This window comes from Falco peregrinus, chromosome 8 (assembly GCF_023634155.1).
Source record: "Falco peregrinus isolate bFalPer1 chromosome 8, bFalPer1.pri, whole genome shotgun sequence".
Lineage (NCBI taxonomy): Eukaryota > Metazoa > Chordata > Aves > Falconiformes > Falconidae > Falco > Falco peregrinus.
The window spans coordinates 16,318,014-16,333,332 of record NC_073728.1 but is presented as its reverse complement, the minus strand read 5'-3'; positions in this window follow the sequence as shown (position 1 = coordinate 16,333,332).

Below are 15,319 nucleotides of genomic sequence, written 5' to 3'. Positions count from 1 at the left end.
TGCCTTTTTTACATTTGCTTTTGGATCTCTGGCCAAACCATTCCAAAGGAAGCAACAAAACCTTGTAGTGGTGTATGTATGAATTATTGGGTGTCAACTAGTCAAAAGACCAGACCTCTGGTGAATCCAGCCCCTTTCCAACAGTAGCCAGGGATGGGTAAGAGTGCCTCTCATACAGTGGAATGCTTCTTCATGGATCCTAGCTAGGTAAGACCTTGGAGAGACAAGGACAAAGCCTTTCTCTATATATAGGTACTTTTATTCAAAGTGTCTTTCCTTCCCTTGAGCTATAGCTATAACTGTCAAGAAGAGCAGTTATATCTTGTGAGAAATATGTGTGAGTGCATGTGAGAGAGAGAAGAAAAGAGAGAAATAAAGTGGGGTGGGAATTGCACGACCGTTTCTCTTGCTGTGTAATTTTGCCATGCTGTGGGTTTGCAAGAGAAAGGGTGACTGTGAAATGCTAGTAAACCAAGAGGAATATAATTGGTTTGGCCCCTGAGAAAACAGAAGCATCAGTAATAATATAATTAAATGAAATAAAACCGCAGAACTAAGCCCTGAGAAAGGGATTCTCTATCCTGACAGTTCTGAGGGCAGTGTCTAATCTAATCAGATCAGAAATTGACAGATGCTTGCAATTCATTCAGCACTGGGTCAGCATGAGACTGGTCCTGCAAATACTGGAAAGGGAGAGTGCTGATTTTATAGGGCTCTGGATTAATGCTGTACTTTATAACTTAAATGCCTTTCAAAGAATCCTTTTCTTCCTCGAAAATGATACCAACCAACACAATGTTGCATGCCACATGTTCACAAGCTTTTGCCTACTTCTTTTTCTCTCTTTTGGCCATCAGAGGCCAGCTCCTGAAAGATTTTTCAGGCCTGCACTGAACAGCTTGCAAGGCAAGAATCTCTTTACCTTGTCTCATTGGAGTAATTGCTGACTTCCTTTTCAGGGTGTGTTTCTCCGTTTTTTTTCCTCTTTTTTTTTTTTTTAATACTTTTTTTCCCTTCTTACATAGGATCACCCTTTACCTGATCTTCATAAGCCTTTTCCCCATAAACTTGACTTCTCTGTTAGCTTTGGTTCCTAGCCCCCTTCCCACTCAGAAGCTGTGGTGGTAGTTGAGGTGTTGCTCAGCCTGCAGCTGTGTATGCCAGCTGCTTTTGTACACAGCTACTGCTGCACCACAGAGCAGGCCAGGAGTGTGTGCCTCCCATTAGAGCTACTTTCTGCTGCCTCTGCAGACAGGGCACACATCCCTGCAATTCCCATTTCTACAGATATCGTTCCTTTCACTGGCACCTTCCAGGTCAGGAAATCCGCTGCTCTTATAAAAATGTTTTGGCTCTTGTATTGCTGCTGAATGCTAGCCTGAATACAGTCCTGTCAGCTGTTACGGGGTTAACGTCTGATGCCAGCCTGTGTGGGCACCAGACAAAGAAAATTCTGCTCTTGGGTTTAATGTGTCAGCTCTGCTTTTGGTGGAGCTGTAGAGATTCAGATTCCCTCACCAGTGCAGTTCATGTTGGGGGAGAGGTGAGACACAGACGCTGCTCTACTGTTTTTTGTCTGCTGAGCAGAAAAAGGAGGGTTGTGCAGTTCAGCTTGCTGCCTCTCTTGCATTGATTTTTATAATGAACTGCAAGAAAGCTCTTGCTAATCTGACCTCCATTTAACTGAAGGTTGGTCATGTCCCCAGATGGCAATTCATGTTAGGCTTTGCTTCACTGGTTATGCAAAAAGGCCTGCTTTTCTTGAAGGTTACAGACGTTTCCTAAACCTTCTGGAGAAAGTAGTATGGCAAAGGTTTTACTTTAAAGCATCCCTGGTGTGCAGAGGAGGCAAAGTGGGGGCTAAGTTACTGCATTCTTGGGAGAAAATGGTAGGATAGCGCTGTCCCTGCTAGGAACCGGACAAGGAATAGCTGACTGTATTTAATCGAGTGGCGAATACCTACTTTCTTGTAGCTGTATCTTAAGAGCGAAGCTTTCAAATACCAAATTAGCTTTCCAAGTGCAATTGTCCAGACTTCTGTTAAAGCATTTCTTTGCCTTGCTGGATCTGTATGGCTTGCAACAGCCTTTCCCCAGTTACAGGAATGAAAAATGGGAGTAATTCTATATGATTCATTACAAATTTTCTATCAGCCTGCACAGGTATTGCATCCCGTAAGACCACGCTCTCAGCCCAGGCCAGGAACCAAGCATGCTACAAGAGTCCAAGACTGATAGGAGAGAAGAATGTGGCCCAAAGTGCTGGAGAAAGCCAATAATTAGTTTGTGTTTGCTTGAAACTGCTGTCAAAAAACCCACCCTGACTCATCAGTTAAGCAAATGTGTTGAGCATGGAGAGAAAGGAAGGGGGGGCTAGGCGCCCTCAAGCATTTGTTATGCGCTGCTCAGAGTGACACTGAGGTCACAGCCACATTGTTCGCTGAAGTCTGTAAGTTTCCATTCCTCACTGTATGTGTCGGTCATTTCAAACAGCCTAATTAGGAAGATTTAGTGCAACACTCATCAGCTCAGCTCTGGATCCTTTTCTTGTGCAACAAACCCCCCATTTTTGTATGGAAATGTTCATGGATCAGAGCTTGCTTGTGGGCTTTTAATCTATTTTGATTGGAAGCTTGAAATACTATTTTTTCCCGTTTTCCCCCTCATCTCTTTTCCAGCATGCACTGTCAGCTGGTTCTTGTTTGGCCTGCTTTCCTAAAGAAGACTTGTGGTTAGTGTGCCCCCCTGCCCACTTATGTTCGCCCATTTTCCCCTTTCTCTTCTCTCAAGAAGTAACTTCTGAGCCCTTGGGCCAAATCAGCTGGATTTGACAGGGATCAGGGTTTGAAATTCAACACTGTTACGTTCCTGCAAATTTGGAGGGTGGGTTGGGGAATGACTGGGCATAGGGAGTCTGTGCTAGACATGTCACAAGGCTGCAGCCAAAGCCGAAGCATTGTCAGATGCCAGCCTGGGGAAGAGCCCGAGTCAGCACCTGCGCTGTAGCAGACCTCAGGAGCCCAGTCAATAGAGAACAGGGTGTTGTCAGTCCTGCTGCTCAGACCCGTGCACTAAGGACACATCTAAGGCCCAGAAATCCCGTCTGGCCGCAATGTGGGGATGCAGGCAAGCATTTGCAACCTGTGGGAGAAAATGCCTTAGTCTAGGAGCAAAGCCAAGAGGGGAGGTTGCTTCTGTAATATAGGGGATTACTGCTTTTTATGCTTCATATTCCTGCTCTGCTCCAGAAAGCTGCTTCACAAATTCCACAGGACGGTTTTGAAAAGCACGCAGAAAAGCGGCCATTTTATTCCTCAGACTCTCACTGTAGAACAAGCTTCTACAGAGGGCTACAAACTCAAACTCATGGAAGGTAAGAGGCTAAATATATCTCCGTACTTATGCAACCTGCTGCTCTGAGCAGCAGGCAGCCAGCACAGGTGCTGGGAGCAGTCATGCCATCACTAATTGATTGTCATGGCTGCTTCTGGCGGACAAAGTCTTAAACTTTTGCCCCTTATACTGGTGGCAAGTGGTGAGACAGTTGTGTTAACATAACTTTGAGCAGAGCAGACAGCTTATTGAGCTAGTCTTCCACTACCTCCAAAATATGCATGAATGGTGTTACCTCTGTATTTTAATTAACCTGGGCTGCATATAGAGGCATTATGGCAAATTAGTAACATCCTTCTGTTCCCAGCAGTTCAAGAACTTTCTGGTACTGGCTGTGGCATGCAGCACAGAGTTGAGGGCTGTATGTTTTATTTTCCATCATTAAATGGAAAGGATGGTCTTGACATCTTCTGTTCTACTTGCTGCAAAAGTAATTGTTGGTTGCTGGGCAGAGTGGATGTTTGCTAATTTAAAATACCTTGGGCAACACTCATGCCAGCTCCCCCATTAGCTGTGCAGTTATGTGAACCTGGGGCTGCTGGCAATCCGAACTGGGAAAATGATGTGTCTCTCTCACGTGCATAGTTTGTTCGTGAACATTTTGGTACTGCTTAACCCAGGTAAGGAGCATTGCCTAATTCTTTCTGTCTCGGGTACTGTGCATGTTTTTCTCACTGACAGCAGGAGATATCTGTAGAGTCTCACCCCTCAACAGGGCCATGTATGACCTTCCCAAGGTTTCTGTTAATGCTAAAGAAGGGGCTCCCTGATGCTGACCGTTGGGTACAGATGTGTGCTGATCAGCAGCATGAAGTCTGTTGACTGACTTCTTGTGCCTGGATCTTCTGGTAGCTTTGGGGTGAAAGGAATGGGGTAGAGCAGTACTGCCATGAAAGCACTCTGAGCATGCAGGGCTTCGCTCGCTTCCCTACCCCTTTTATCAGGAGTGACAAGGAAGGGGAAAGAAGGTTTCTAATGAGGAGGAAAGTCTTCATCGTTTGTGGGTTATGCCACCAGAAAGTGGACCTGTTGCAATTGCCATGGCAGCTCTTGCTGCTTCTTTCCGCTCGTCTGAAGCAGGAATTGCTGGAAAATATTCCAGGCATCTTTCTCTGGAGCCTGAGAGTATGTATCCATCTTGGCATCTCTCTCTAGATGAGCTCAGGACTGTTTTTTAGCAATTGCTTTTCCACTAAACAAAAGGCCTGTTTGACATCTCTTAGAATTCAATGCCAGGATTTTGGCGGTAGCAGACGGGGAAGAGGAACTACCACATGCATGAAAAAAAAAAGGCGAAGAAAATGTTCCTCACATATGGAGGGTGGGGAAGGAGAGAAGATAAGGGTTTCCATGGCAACATTCCTTGAAGTTAAGTATTTTTAAATCTGTGCGAATTTTAGCATTCAAAACACAGTTGTGTTTCCCACAAAAAAGATTTGGGGGAGGGCTGGAGTGGAAAGAATTTTTTCCCCTACTTTTCAGGTCATTCCTATTTCTTTTACAGAGGAGCCTGAACCCAAGGTAAATGAAGTATGTGCAATTGCTCTGATGTTAATGCTGCTGTGAAGAAAAGCCTTGCTTCCAGGAGGCAAAAAGCATCAGTCATAGTTCTGTATCTGCACCAACATCTCTGGCATAAGCACTTGATCATCTCTTTAATGGGAAAAGCAGTTTAAATAGATCAATGCTCGGCCAGTAAAAAGTCACAAGGACAAATCTTGCAGGATTCCACATTAAAACCAGTGTAACTTGGAGCAAAGTCTTAATTATAATTGATGTACAGATAAGTGATAGCAGCGGTGATAAGGTAACTGAAGCCTTTTACCTTGGCCAAAGAGGAGACAATGCAGAACTGAAAGAGCAGAGGAACAGGGTAAAATGTGTCCCTGGTGAGTGTCTCTGTTATCTCGACGACAGTGAAACATTGCTGAAGGTGGGCAAGGGATGCTTCAGTGAGACTATTAGGCAGGAAACATTTGCTCTTTGTATGGGGTATCAGCGCTAGGGCCACCTCTGAACCTCTCTGAAGCTTCTCTGCTCCCATCTCTGCAGTGCTGAGCAACTCCTGGGCACTGGCACGCTCTGCTCCCACCTCCCTGCTGGCATCCAGGCAGGTCAGCGCTGTCACAAGCCTGGCAGTGAGACATCCAATGCTGTGCCTGCTTGGCTGCCAACTTTCTAGTCTCACCAAGAAAGGCTTTTTTTTTTTTTTTTTTTAACAGTCACTTCCAACTCAGTCATGACTCAGACACTGCAGCAAGGGTAAAGCGATCATCTTCCCCTTCAGAGCTTTACGGCAGTGGGCCCTGGCTATCCTCTCTGAAAGAGAGCTTGCTGGGCTGAGCCATCGGCTGGGTTCAGTTCTTTAATTAAACTGATGGAATGAGGTGCTCCAGCAGGGCTGTGTACCTGCTGGCTCAGGAGCTGTGTTTCAGCAATAGACTAAATGATTCCTACAAGTACTTTGAGTTCAGAAGCCGTGGGGAAGTGGGGGCTGGGAGGGAATGGTCATATATAAAAGAGAAGGTGCTGTTCGCCTGTTAAGGCTCTTGTCCTGACCAAATTTCCCCAGGCCATGAATCCAGGAAAGGAACAAAAATCTGCTGGAACAGTAAGAGAAAAACAGTAAGTCATATTTGGCCATTTACCTTTTGGGGTGAGGGAGGGGAAGCAAAAAGGGGTGTCTGAAAAAGCAGAGTTCATATTGTTTAAGTGTGGAGATTGGCACTTGGTAGCACTCTTTCATGTTGTCCGAGACCTTGATACAGAATAAGCAAGGCTCCGACCTAGCCAAGGCAACTCTACTACCCTTGTCAACTTCCTTACACCTTCATTGATAAAGCCTACCAGCAGCGTGGAAAACAGCTGCACTTTTCATGTCACTGTTGGATCCCCTATTGGAATTCACTGTTGTCAGATGTATTATTTTTAATTCTGGGAATAGTATTCATGCCCTGACATCAGCACTGGTGTGAAAATGCACATTCTGGCTTTGCAGTTTCTTGGACTGAAAAGCAACTGACTTGCTCATGCAGGGCTCGTTAGCTGTGAGTTATTGGTTATATAGATCATGTTTATTCCATCTCTTCCTTTAAGACCATTGTGATATTTTGTGCTGCACACAGATGCTCTAGCTCCATGCATTTGCCTCGCAGCTGAACCCTGGGAGATGCAGGAATGCTATGGTATCTAAGTAACAGAAATGCAGCCGCTTGAATCCCTGCTCAGCAGCCTTCAGTATCCAGCATGTCACAGGCTGACTCTTAGTCCATCCTTGGGTGCTTGTGAGTCAGGCTGGTACCATGCCGGGGTTAGGGGCACCATGGGCGTTAGGCGGCAGTCACTGGATGCTGCTGTGCGAGGGAGCAGGAGGGTGCTGCCTTTTTGCAACATGGATACGCCGTGTTCTCTTAGAGCTCAAAGCTTCCACAAGTGCAGTTCCTAGGCCAAAAAGCCCTGCCTTCTGGTGGCTCGGCTACCACCTGCAACTGGCCTGCCTGGGGAGAAAGAAGTGGTAGATTTGTTTCTGAACATGCCCTGGCTTTGTGAAGTGGCTCTCCTGCTTTTGCAAGCTCTTCCAGGAGCCTGAATGGGGGAAAGGTGCCTCGAGAGGAGTGAGCAGTGTGAGTTAATGGGAGCTGTCAGGGATGTCTGCAAGAATACCATCATCGCATACGATGGGAAACCAGCTGGAGGAATGGTTGCAGCCACCCCATATTCATTGGTGAGCAAGATATTTGGGAACAGGGTGTGTGTGAAACACTTGAAGTCCTTGTGCTGTGCAGAATTCATACTAAATTTGCCACAGCCTGTGCCTTGATTTGATGGTATTGCTCTTCTAACAGGAAGGAGCAAATGGATGGCTTGCTAGCAGACTGCTCTAAATTAACCTCACGCATGGGCCTGGGCCTGCAGACCTTTGTATGGCTGTGACTATTATTTATGCTGTGTGATTGCCTTGAATACCACTGGCTATTCATACCATGGCCTAGCACAGTTGCATTTAAATCTTAGTTGTGGCTTTCAATCATTAGAAACCCAATTTTTGAAGCTGTTGAGTTGTTTGGATTTTGAATACCCCATTAAGCACCTACTTGACTATATAAACACCTAGATGTCTTTATAAGTCTGGTATTGTTGTGATGTGAAAAGAAAGGAAATTATATACAGAGGGTCTGCTGGGTCAGGCCTCTGGTTTCGTATCCCCGCAGGGATAACTAGGTAAGGCCTGTTGCGATATATACACCATAGTACATAGGGAACCTCTTTTATGCTTGAGGGAGCTTGATGGTGACTTCTACATAGTAAAGGTAAAAAAATACTGGAAATGTACATCCTGCATTAGCCTTTATGTATTTTGTAGCTGTGCTATTCCAGTGTGGTAAAGTGAGCTGAGCAGTCACATTTTCTCAATTACCCTCAAGAACTGGAAATCCTTATCACCTCTGTGTTTCTTTCTCTCACTACTGCAGCACTGGTCTTGAAATTGTCACCACAGCTAAAAATCCTCATTCTGTAAATTAAACTGTGATTTAAAAAAATTTTACAGTGCAGCCTCCTCATAAAACTCCAAGTCTTTTGCTGATGTGACTCACTCAATTACTCATGTGGGCAGACGTTCAGATAATAAAAGTAGTTAATGGAAAGCTGTGAGAAGTACTGCTGGTTCCTGAGGAGGCAGGGGAGGGGGAAGGCTACTGCAGGTATTTTATCCTAGGAGTTGCTGAATTCACTGAACTCCCAGCCATATTTTTTTTTCCAGATAAGGATTTCTCCATTCTGCTTTTTCCTTTGTATAAAAACAGCTTGAAAAATCAGATTGGCAGCAGAGGAGCAAAAGTACACCAGCTGTATATGTTTGCTCCTCTTCCTACATATTAGAGATGATAGCCAGTCTATGCCCTGAAATAATCTCTTTATCCTAGTGATGTATATACTTAAACAACACTCAATACTCTAATGAGCTCTGGATTCCTGAATCGAGGAGTACAGCTAGCAAGCGGCTAAATGAGCCCTTGGGTTGGAGGTGTCACCTATACTGACGAGGACCAGATTTTTCTGGAGTGAATAATAGGCCCTTGAGATTTGGTGTGCAATAGGTCAGGTAGCACAGCTAGAAGGCAGGTTTCAATGGCATTTCAGTGAGTGCAGACTGGAGGAATATGGCACATTTTGAAGCTGGTGAGGCAGAAAGGTACTGAAGAGTAGTAAGGTACTATGATGTGAGAACCCCCTTATGCAATGAAATTGTACATGTATGATGGCTTGAAAGAGACTTGGGATTAAGGCAAAACGGGAGCTAGTGGAAGTGGACAAACTGATTAGAGCTGAGGGCTAGCTGGCATTGGCAAAACAACCAGAACAGTTAACTCTTCTGGACTTTGAGGAGTGTGCTACTGCAAATGGCTGTGTGAGTCCCTTCCAGCAACAGCGATGGGTTTGAAAAAGGAGAGAACACGAGGATGTGCATATTCTTCGTGCAAGATGAGCTGGGAGGGAGACTATAGCTTGACTTGTAAAATAGAGCTTCTGGCACAGAGAAGCAACGCATGGGTGTTGAGGCTGTGGACCTGAGAAAGTAAGCTGTCAAATTAGATGTAGCAAATACATGCTGCAGAGAAGTGCGGAGAGGGAACGAGGGGAACTAACACGTAGCTGGGCCTCGTGGGTAGGGAGCACGCAGAGCAGGGAATGAGGCTGTTTAGAGAGGATGAATTGCCTTGGTGTTCCTGATTCAAATAAATTTCTGTGTGAGACCAGGGATCTGCACAGACTTGTATGATTACTTTGAGCAGCAGAGCTCAGCTTGATTTCTCTGTCAGTAACGGCTTGACCCCAGGCTCTGTTAGGTGAGAGGTGACCAGCCTGTGGCCGCCCAGCCGTTGACCTCTCACCCCATGTTAGGGATGTCTCCTGCAGCGATCCTGTTTCCCAGCTGGGGAAGCAGTAGTCTGATAAGGGCACTCTTGAAACCAGCGTCACAAGCTGCTGTACACCGCAGCTGCACACCCAGCTCAGCCCCAACCCCCTAGGAGCTTGTTAGCTGAGGCTGGCATCTGCAGAATAGGTTACCCTGCTCCATTTGAATTCAGGGCTGTGAACGTCTTGCTCCATTTTGTTCCCTGGAAAGGCCAGTCCTAGAGACAAAGATGGAAAAAAGCCCAAAATCCTTATATGTGTATGAGGCAGATCAAACCTTGTGTGCTGACACATAACAGTCAGTCATTTGGGCCCTGTCTTATATTCCAGGGTGCAGATGTTGTGACTTTTGACTAGTCTTTAGCAGGATAGGTACAGTTAGGCTCTAACTCCTGCTAAAAGCTCGCTCATACGATTCAGAGATGTCTTTGCCTTTGAAATAAATGAGTCCTTTAAGCTCCCTCTCAGAGGAGACAGTGCGGGGAGGCCTGGCTGCCTTCTGCACATAAATATTCTGTCAAACCAGATTCAGGCTGAGGTGGGTGAAGCTGCTGTGACTGATGGGGAGCCATCAGTCTCCATCTCCTGTTAGGCAGTACTGCATCATTGAGATTTGTGCTGTTACCATACTGTCAAAAATAGATGTGGGTGAGAGAAAGGGCTAGATTTCTCCTGTGTTAGCCAAGCAGGGGGACAGAGGAGCTAGAAGGAGAGAGATGCAGACTGTGATAGTGAACAGAAGCTGTGCAAAGAGGAGCTGCTTGCACAGCTTTGTGAAAGGGGATTACTTGATCAGATGCATGACGGAAGGGGGAAAGATGACTTCACAGATGTGATTTATTATCCTTCCCATGCAAGAGAGTTATGCTAATTCCAGGAACAACACACATTTGTTTGGTGGCTCCTAAGAATATGCAAGGCCATTAAAGACTTTTTAAAGTGGTTTATGTGGTAAAAGCATGATTACAAACAGGACAGGATTAAAAACCTCCAGAGGACAAGTTCCTGGAGTTATGCGAGTACCAAAAAAATCCAAACTTTAATTACATACAGGAAGAAACAAAGACCTCGTAGAATGGCTCCGACGGTTGCAGCTGCAGAGCAAACTTGCAAATGTGAAAAAAGCATAAGTAAGCCTGTAACCTCTCCAGTTTGCGGCGAGCCAGAATCAATAGTTGAGAGAAGATGAATTTTGCCGTGTGCTATACTGGAACGTTAACTCCACTACCTACTTTTTAGCGTCTGTCTCCTCAGCCGCTGTATCAGACCTTACCTGGGGGATGCCATAAGGGCTGGGACAGGATGGGAAGGGGCTGGCAGTTGGTCTGGGTTGGTACCTTTGAGAAGGAATACTGGCAGGAAAGAAAAACAGATTAGAGCTGTTCTTTCTCCCTGCCCCCCCTCCTCCCCCGAGTGCTTTGTCGTTTGAACCCTTGGAGGGAAACTGGTGAGCAACTATACTTTGTGCTGGCTTCTCTTTGAGACCATTTGTTGCCTGTTTTAAAGTCTGAAATGTTAGAAAGAGATCATTATTTTTCCTGTGTAGCTTGACCTCTTCCTCCTTTGGAGAGTTTCTCCCTTTGTAACCGGTTCTGTCCTCACACAGTGCTGTGTTGAAATAAAGCTGATGAAAAAACTTGAATTCCTAGAAAAAAAGCTTGGTATTTAGAATGAGACATGTCCTAGAACAGACAGTCTGAATCTCTGCAACATGCCCTGTCTCTATCCGGAGGTGCTGTGAGGTATCAATCACGCACTGCCTCTGTCTGCGGTGGCTCTGAAATAGCGATGTTAGGGCAACAGCTTCCACGAGATGTAAAGTACCCCATGGGTCACTTCTGCTACCTTTTGTGCAGTAAGCACTTTACCCAGCTGCAGTTTCTCATAAGCAGAGAGGCTATCTGTGGTTACAATCTTGATTGCCCAGCAAATTACTGAATGCCCGAGGAAGCGGGAGGAGAATGTGCAGCTGCGGGGTGTGTGGGTTTTTCATTCTGGTTCACAGTGAGGACTCGAGGTTGAGTGTTTGAGATGCCTGGGTATCCTGATGCCATTTGTTGCAGCACTGGATATGTTTGAGCTGCATTCTCGGCTGGGACGCCACCCCTGGCATTCTGGAATACCCGTGGGAGTGGGAGTTAAGTAAACTGCTGATCGCTTCAGGTGCTTTGGATTATGAGACTGGCAAAGACCTGCCATCCAGCCAGAGGCAGATCCAGATGCTATGTGAAGCAGGCAGGATGGATGACTGTGTCTTTGTTGAGGGAGTGAAGGTACATTAGTTACAGACTCTTTTCTTCAAGTGCCTGATTTCCCTTCTCTTCCTCACCCCTCCAGTAAATGTTACCTGCTGGCTAAAGGGCATGGGCCTATGTTTGTGGTCAGTAAGTCTGGTGTCAGAATCCTTTGTCCCTTACCCAGCTGCAAAGCTGCTCTGCTCTCATGTGATGCAGCAAGGGATTTTCAGCTTTTGTTTCTACCGTTTACAAAATGCGAACAAAAACGGTTTTAAGGGAAAATGCTCAGAAATGGGACCCTCGTAAAACCTGAGCAGAGTTATTTACAGAACTGAACTGAAAACCTGCAGCAGGATCTGCCAGATCTGACCTGGTCACCTGTCTAAATGGGATGTTTACTCACATACCCCAGTGAGGTGATTGTGCTGTTCAGTTTTCCATATAGCAAAGAAAATGGAAGAGGCTTTTGACTGTGATTTCTTACTGTGGTGCCAAAAATAGGTGGCCTTTGAGTTACCCTATTATTACTTTTCGCTAATTAAGAATCGGCAATTCAAACCGTTGTACGTGGGATGTGCACACAAAATGCCCAGCTGCAAGACTGCACATGACCAAAGGATCGGCTTGTCTGTTCAAGTTCTTGTGAGCAGGGGACTCTTGGGTGATTGGCAGAGGTAAAAACCTAATGCATGCGAGAGAACTTGGAAGAATAATGGTCTCCCTGTGCTTTTGGATCTCAGCCTCCAATACAGAGTCCCCAGCTAAGTGCTTGCCTTTCTGTTTTCTGGTGACTGAACAGCATGTTTAGGTGGAATATATGTTTGCTTCCCAGTCTTGAAGATATTGATCTAAGGGAAAACCTTGCACAAAAGGATTTTAAAAAGTTGGAAAAGTTAAAGTGTGTAATACTGTAATTAAGGCTTAGGGAGTATTAAAACTTAAAATAAGTTTAGCACATCACTTGACAGATGGGAAGTCATTTATGTAAATTTAGGGAAGTGGTAGTTGGATTCATTTGGTTTAATTTAAACACTATTTCTAATTATTTTTGGTGCGTGTATAGAGGATTATAGGATGGCTATTATTCAGACAGGAGGTCTCTTCATATTTAAATTTAAATCCACAAATGAGTACCCTATTAAAATGTAAACATGCTGTGCTAACAAGCACCTAATTATGCAGACAGGTTGGCCCAGCTACTTTGGTGAACAGCTGTGTGCACATATTTCAGATAATGCTTTTTCTCAGTGGCAGGGCCCACTGAGGGGTCAAGCGGTGCCTGACCTACAGGTGGGAGCTTCCTGTAAGAAGGTTTGCTGCTGCTGAGTGCGGATCTGAGACTAGACAGGCTCTTGCGGGTTTCCACCAAAAGCAGGCCCTGATGGCACCCAGAAGCACGGAGGAAAGATGACACAGTTAACAGTTCCCCCTCCCTAGAGTCTGGTGCTGCTAATCCAAGTTAAAACTCCTAACAGCATCTTTGTAGAACCTTCCTCGTTACAACTTGACAGCTCTCTCCTTTTGCCACAAAAAGGATCCTGCAGGTTTACTGGGGAGCTGCCAAGTGACAGTTTGACTTCACACCTGAGAAGCAAATGAATGAAGAGAGAAGGAAAGCCTGAGCCTGCCTCCCACCTGGCACAAACACGAACAGTCCTGGGAGCGTGGGCATGAGCAACCCCTGGAGCTGCGGCAGCAGCAGCAGATGTAACATGGGCAGAGTCCAGGCTGAAGCTGCTGTGGAGGAGGGAGCGTGGGGCCCACATACCAAAGTGCGAAGGTGTTATTTGTCAACTGCAGGCCCTAGGATGGGGTGGAAGCCTAGTCATGGCTGATTCTTGGAGATGTGGGACAAGGCTTGGAGCTCCATGCTGTACAGCAGCCCTTTGTGAGCTGATTTGGGTTGGCTTTTCTTCCTGGAGCCCTTGCAGCAACGGCTCAGATCAGCTCTCATAAAAGGCGCGTTAACAATCATCAGGGGGTCTGACAACCAGGATTTCTTCTTTAACTACAGCAAAATCAGTATGTTTGGCGATATAACTCACGGATTATAAACTTTGGGGGTAGAGGGCACCAAAAGCAAGACTGCATGACACTCACTTCTTCAGTCCTTGTTGTTTGAGGGCAGGGAGTGCCAGTATCCGTTGTGGAGAGCTGCAGGCAGCCTGACACACTAGCAAAGCCCTGCACTGCAGCGTGGGTGCTGGGTGAGAGAGTATAGGTGCTCTTGCGTACTCGCCCTTCTTCTCCCTACACACATTGTGGTGGGGGTTCGCTAGCAAGGTGTTTTGTGATTCTTAAGACTTTTTGTGAGATTAAGAGTATTGGTACTTTAACTGCCTGTAGAAAAATTAAAACACACAATCAAGTAGTTGAAGCTGTGAGTTTTAGCCCACATTTAAAAATGGGAGGAAAATGCTTTGCCCATGAGGGTTTTTAAAGCAGTTATAATGAACACTGTGCCTGATTCATCCTTCACAAGGGAGAACTAAGGAAGCCAAGAGGAAATGTCTCCAGGCAGACGTCCCTCAGGGCAGGGATTTCTATCTCATTTTTCTTCTATGGAAAGAAGCTTACAAGGACTGGCCTAAAGACTGCGTTTGTTGCCCGAGCCCACCAGGTGTTTGCAATCCATTTGTAATTCTGGAAGCCACCTGGAGGCCAGGCATATCTAGCTGGATGCCTCTGCAACAGCTTTCAAGATATGAGAACAACTGTTTCTATAGTAGCAGGCTGGTGTACAAGGACTGCAGCACTGGGTCTGCTCTAGCTCATGACTGCCACAGGAGCATCTGTAACACGAAGGCTGTGAAAGTATCAGGCTGCTGGATGAGTGTGTAAGGGATGCCAAATAACCCAAGGCTGCGCTACAGAGGCAGCAGGAGCTCTGTGGAGCCTCATGGGAACATGAGGTGAGTAATCACAGCTGCAATTCATTTCCAAGAGACAAATAAGCTCTTCTAGAGAAACCTGGGAAACTTCTGCTGAGAGGGCAGATCACATTTTTTTTTTATTTTTTTTTTTTGGTGGGAGAAAGGTTACTTTTAGGTTCAGGTGAAGGAATTCAATGGGCAAGCTTTCCACATTCCTCTAAGGCATTTTCATCACAATTGTAGAGATAGGGAGTGCCTTGCAGGGACATAAAGGAAGTCAGCATTAAGGCCTGGAACTGACCGAGCAGCCTTCCTGACCCCCGGCTTCAGTGCTGTGCTTCGGCCATGAGGCTCCTTCCTCTCTTTCTGCTGACCCTTCGTTATACCCTTCACTCTGTCCAAGTTGAAAAGCCGACTACTTGGCAGCTGAGAACTTAACTCTTCCTCTCACCCCTGTACAATAGCAGCTTTTCAAGCAGAATCTGCACAAGAGACATTTTGTCTGTCCTGTGCCCTCCGAGGAGCCGAGCAGCTCTGTGCTGGGCCCCTGGCCAAAGCGCCCAGAGGTGGCCACAGCCGCGGTGTTACACCTGCACCGTAGGTGCAGCGCTGCTAGCACGCTGCCAGAGTGCAGCAACGCAAAATGGTGACAAAGCAGCCAAGGCTTCCCCACGTGCAAACGGCTGTTATTGTTTGCTGTCGGTCCTTCGACCTAACGCTGTGGCGCGGCGGCTGGTGCCGGGGAGAAGCCGCGGGGCCGGGCCCCCACCTGCAAGCGGCCGTTAGGAACCCGACAGAACACGCAGGTGTCGCTCGTTCCAGCGGCTTTCCCCGCGGGATGCTGGCGGGGCCCCGGCGCCGACCCCGCTCTGCCGGCCGCGCTCCGCCGGGCCGGAA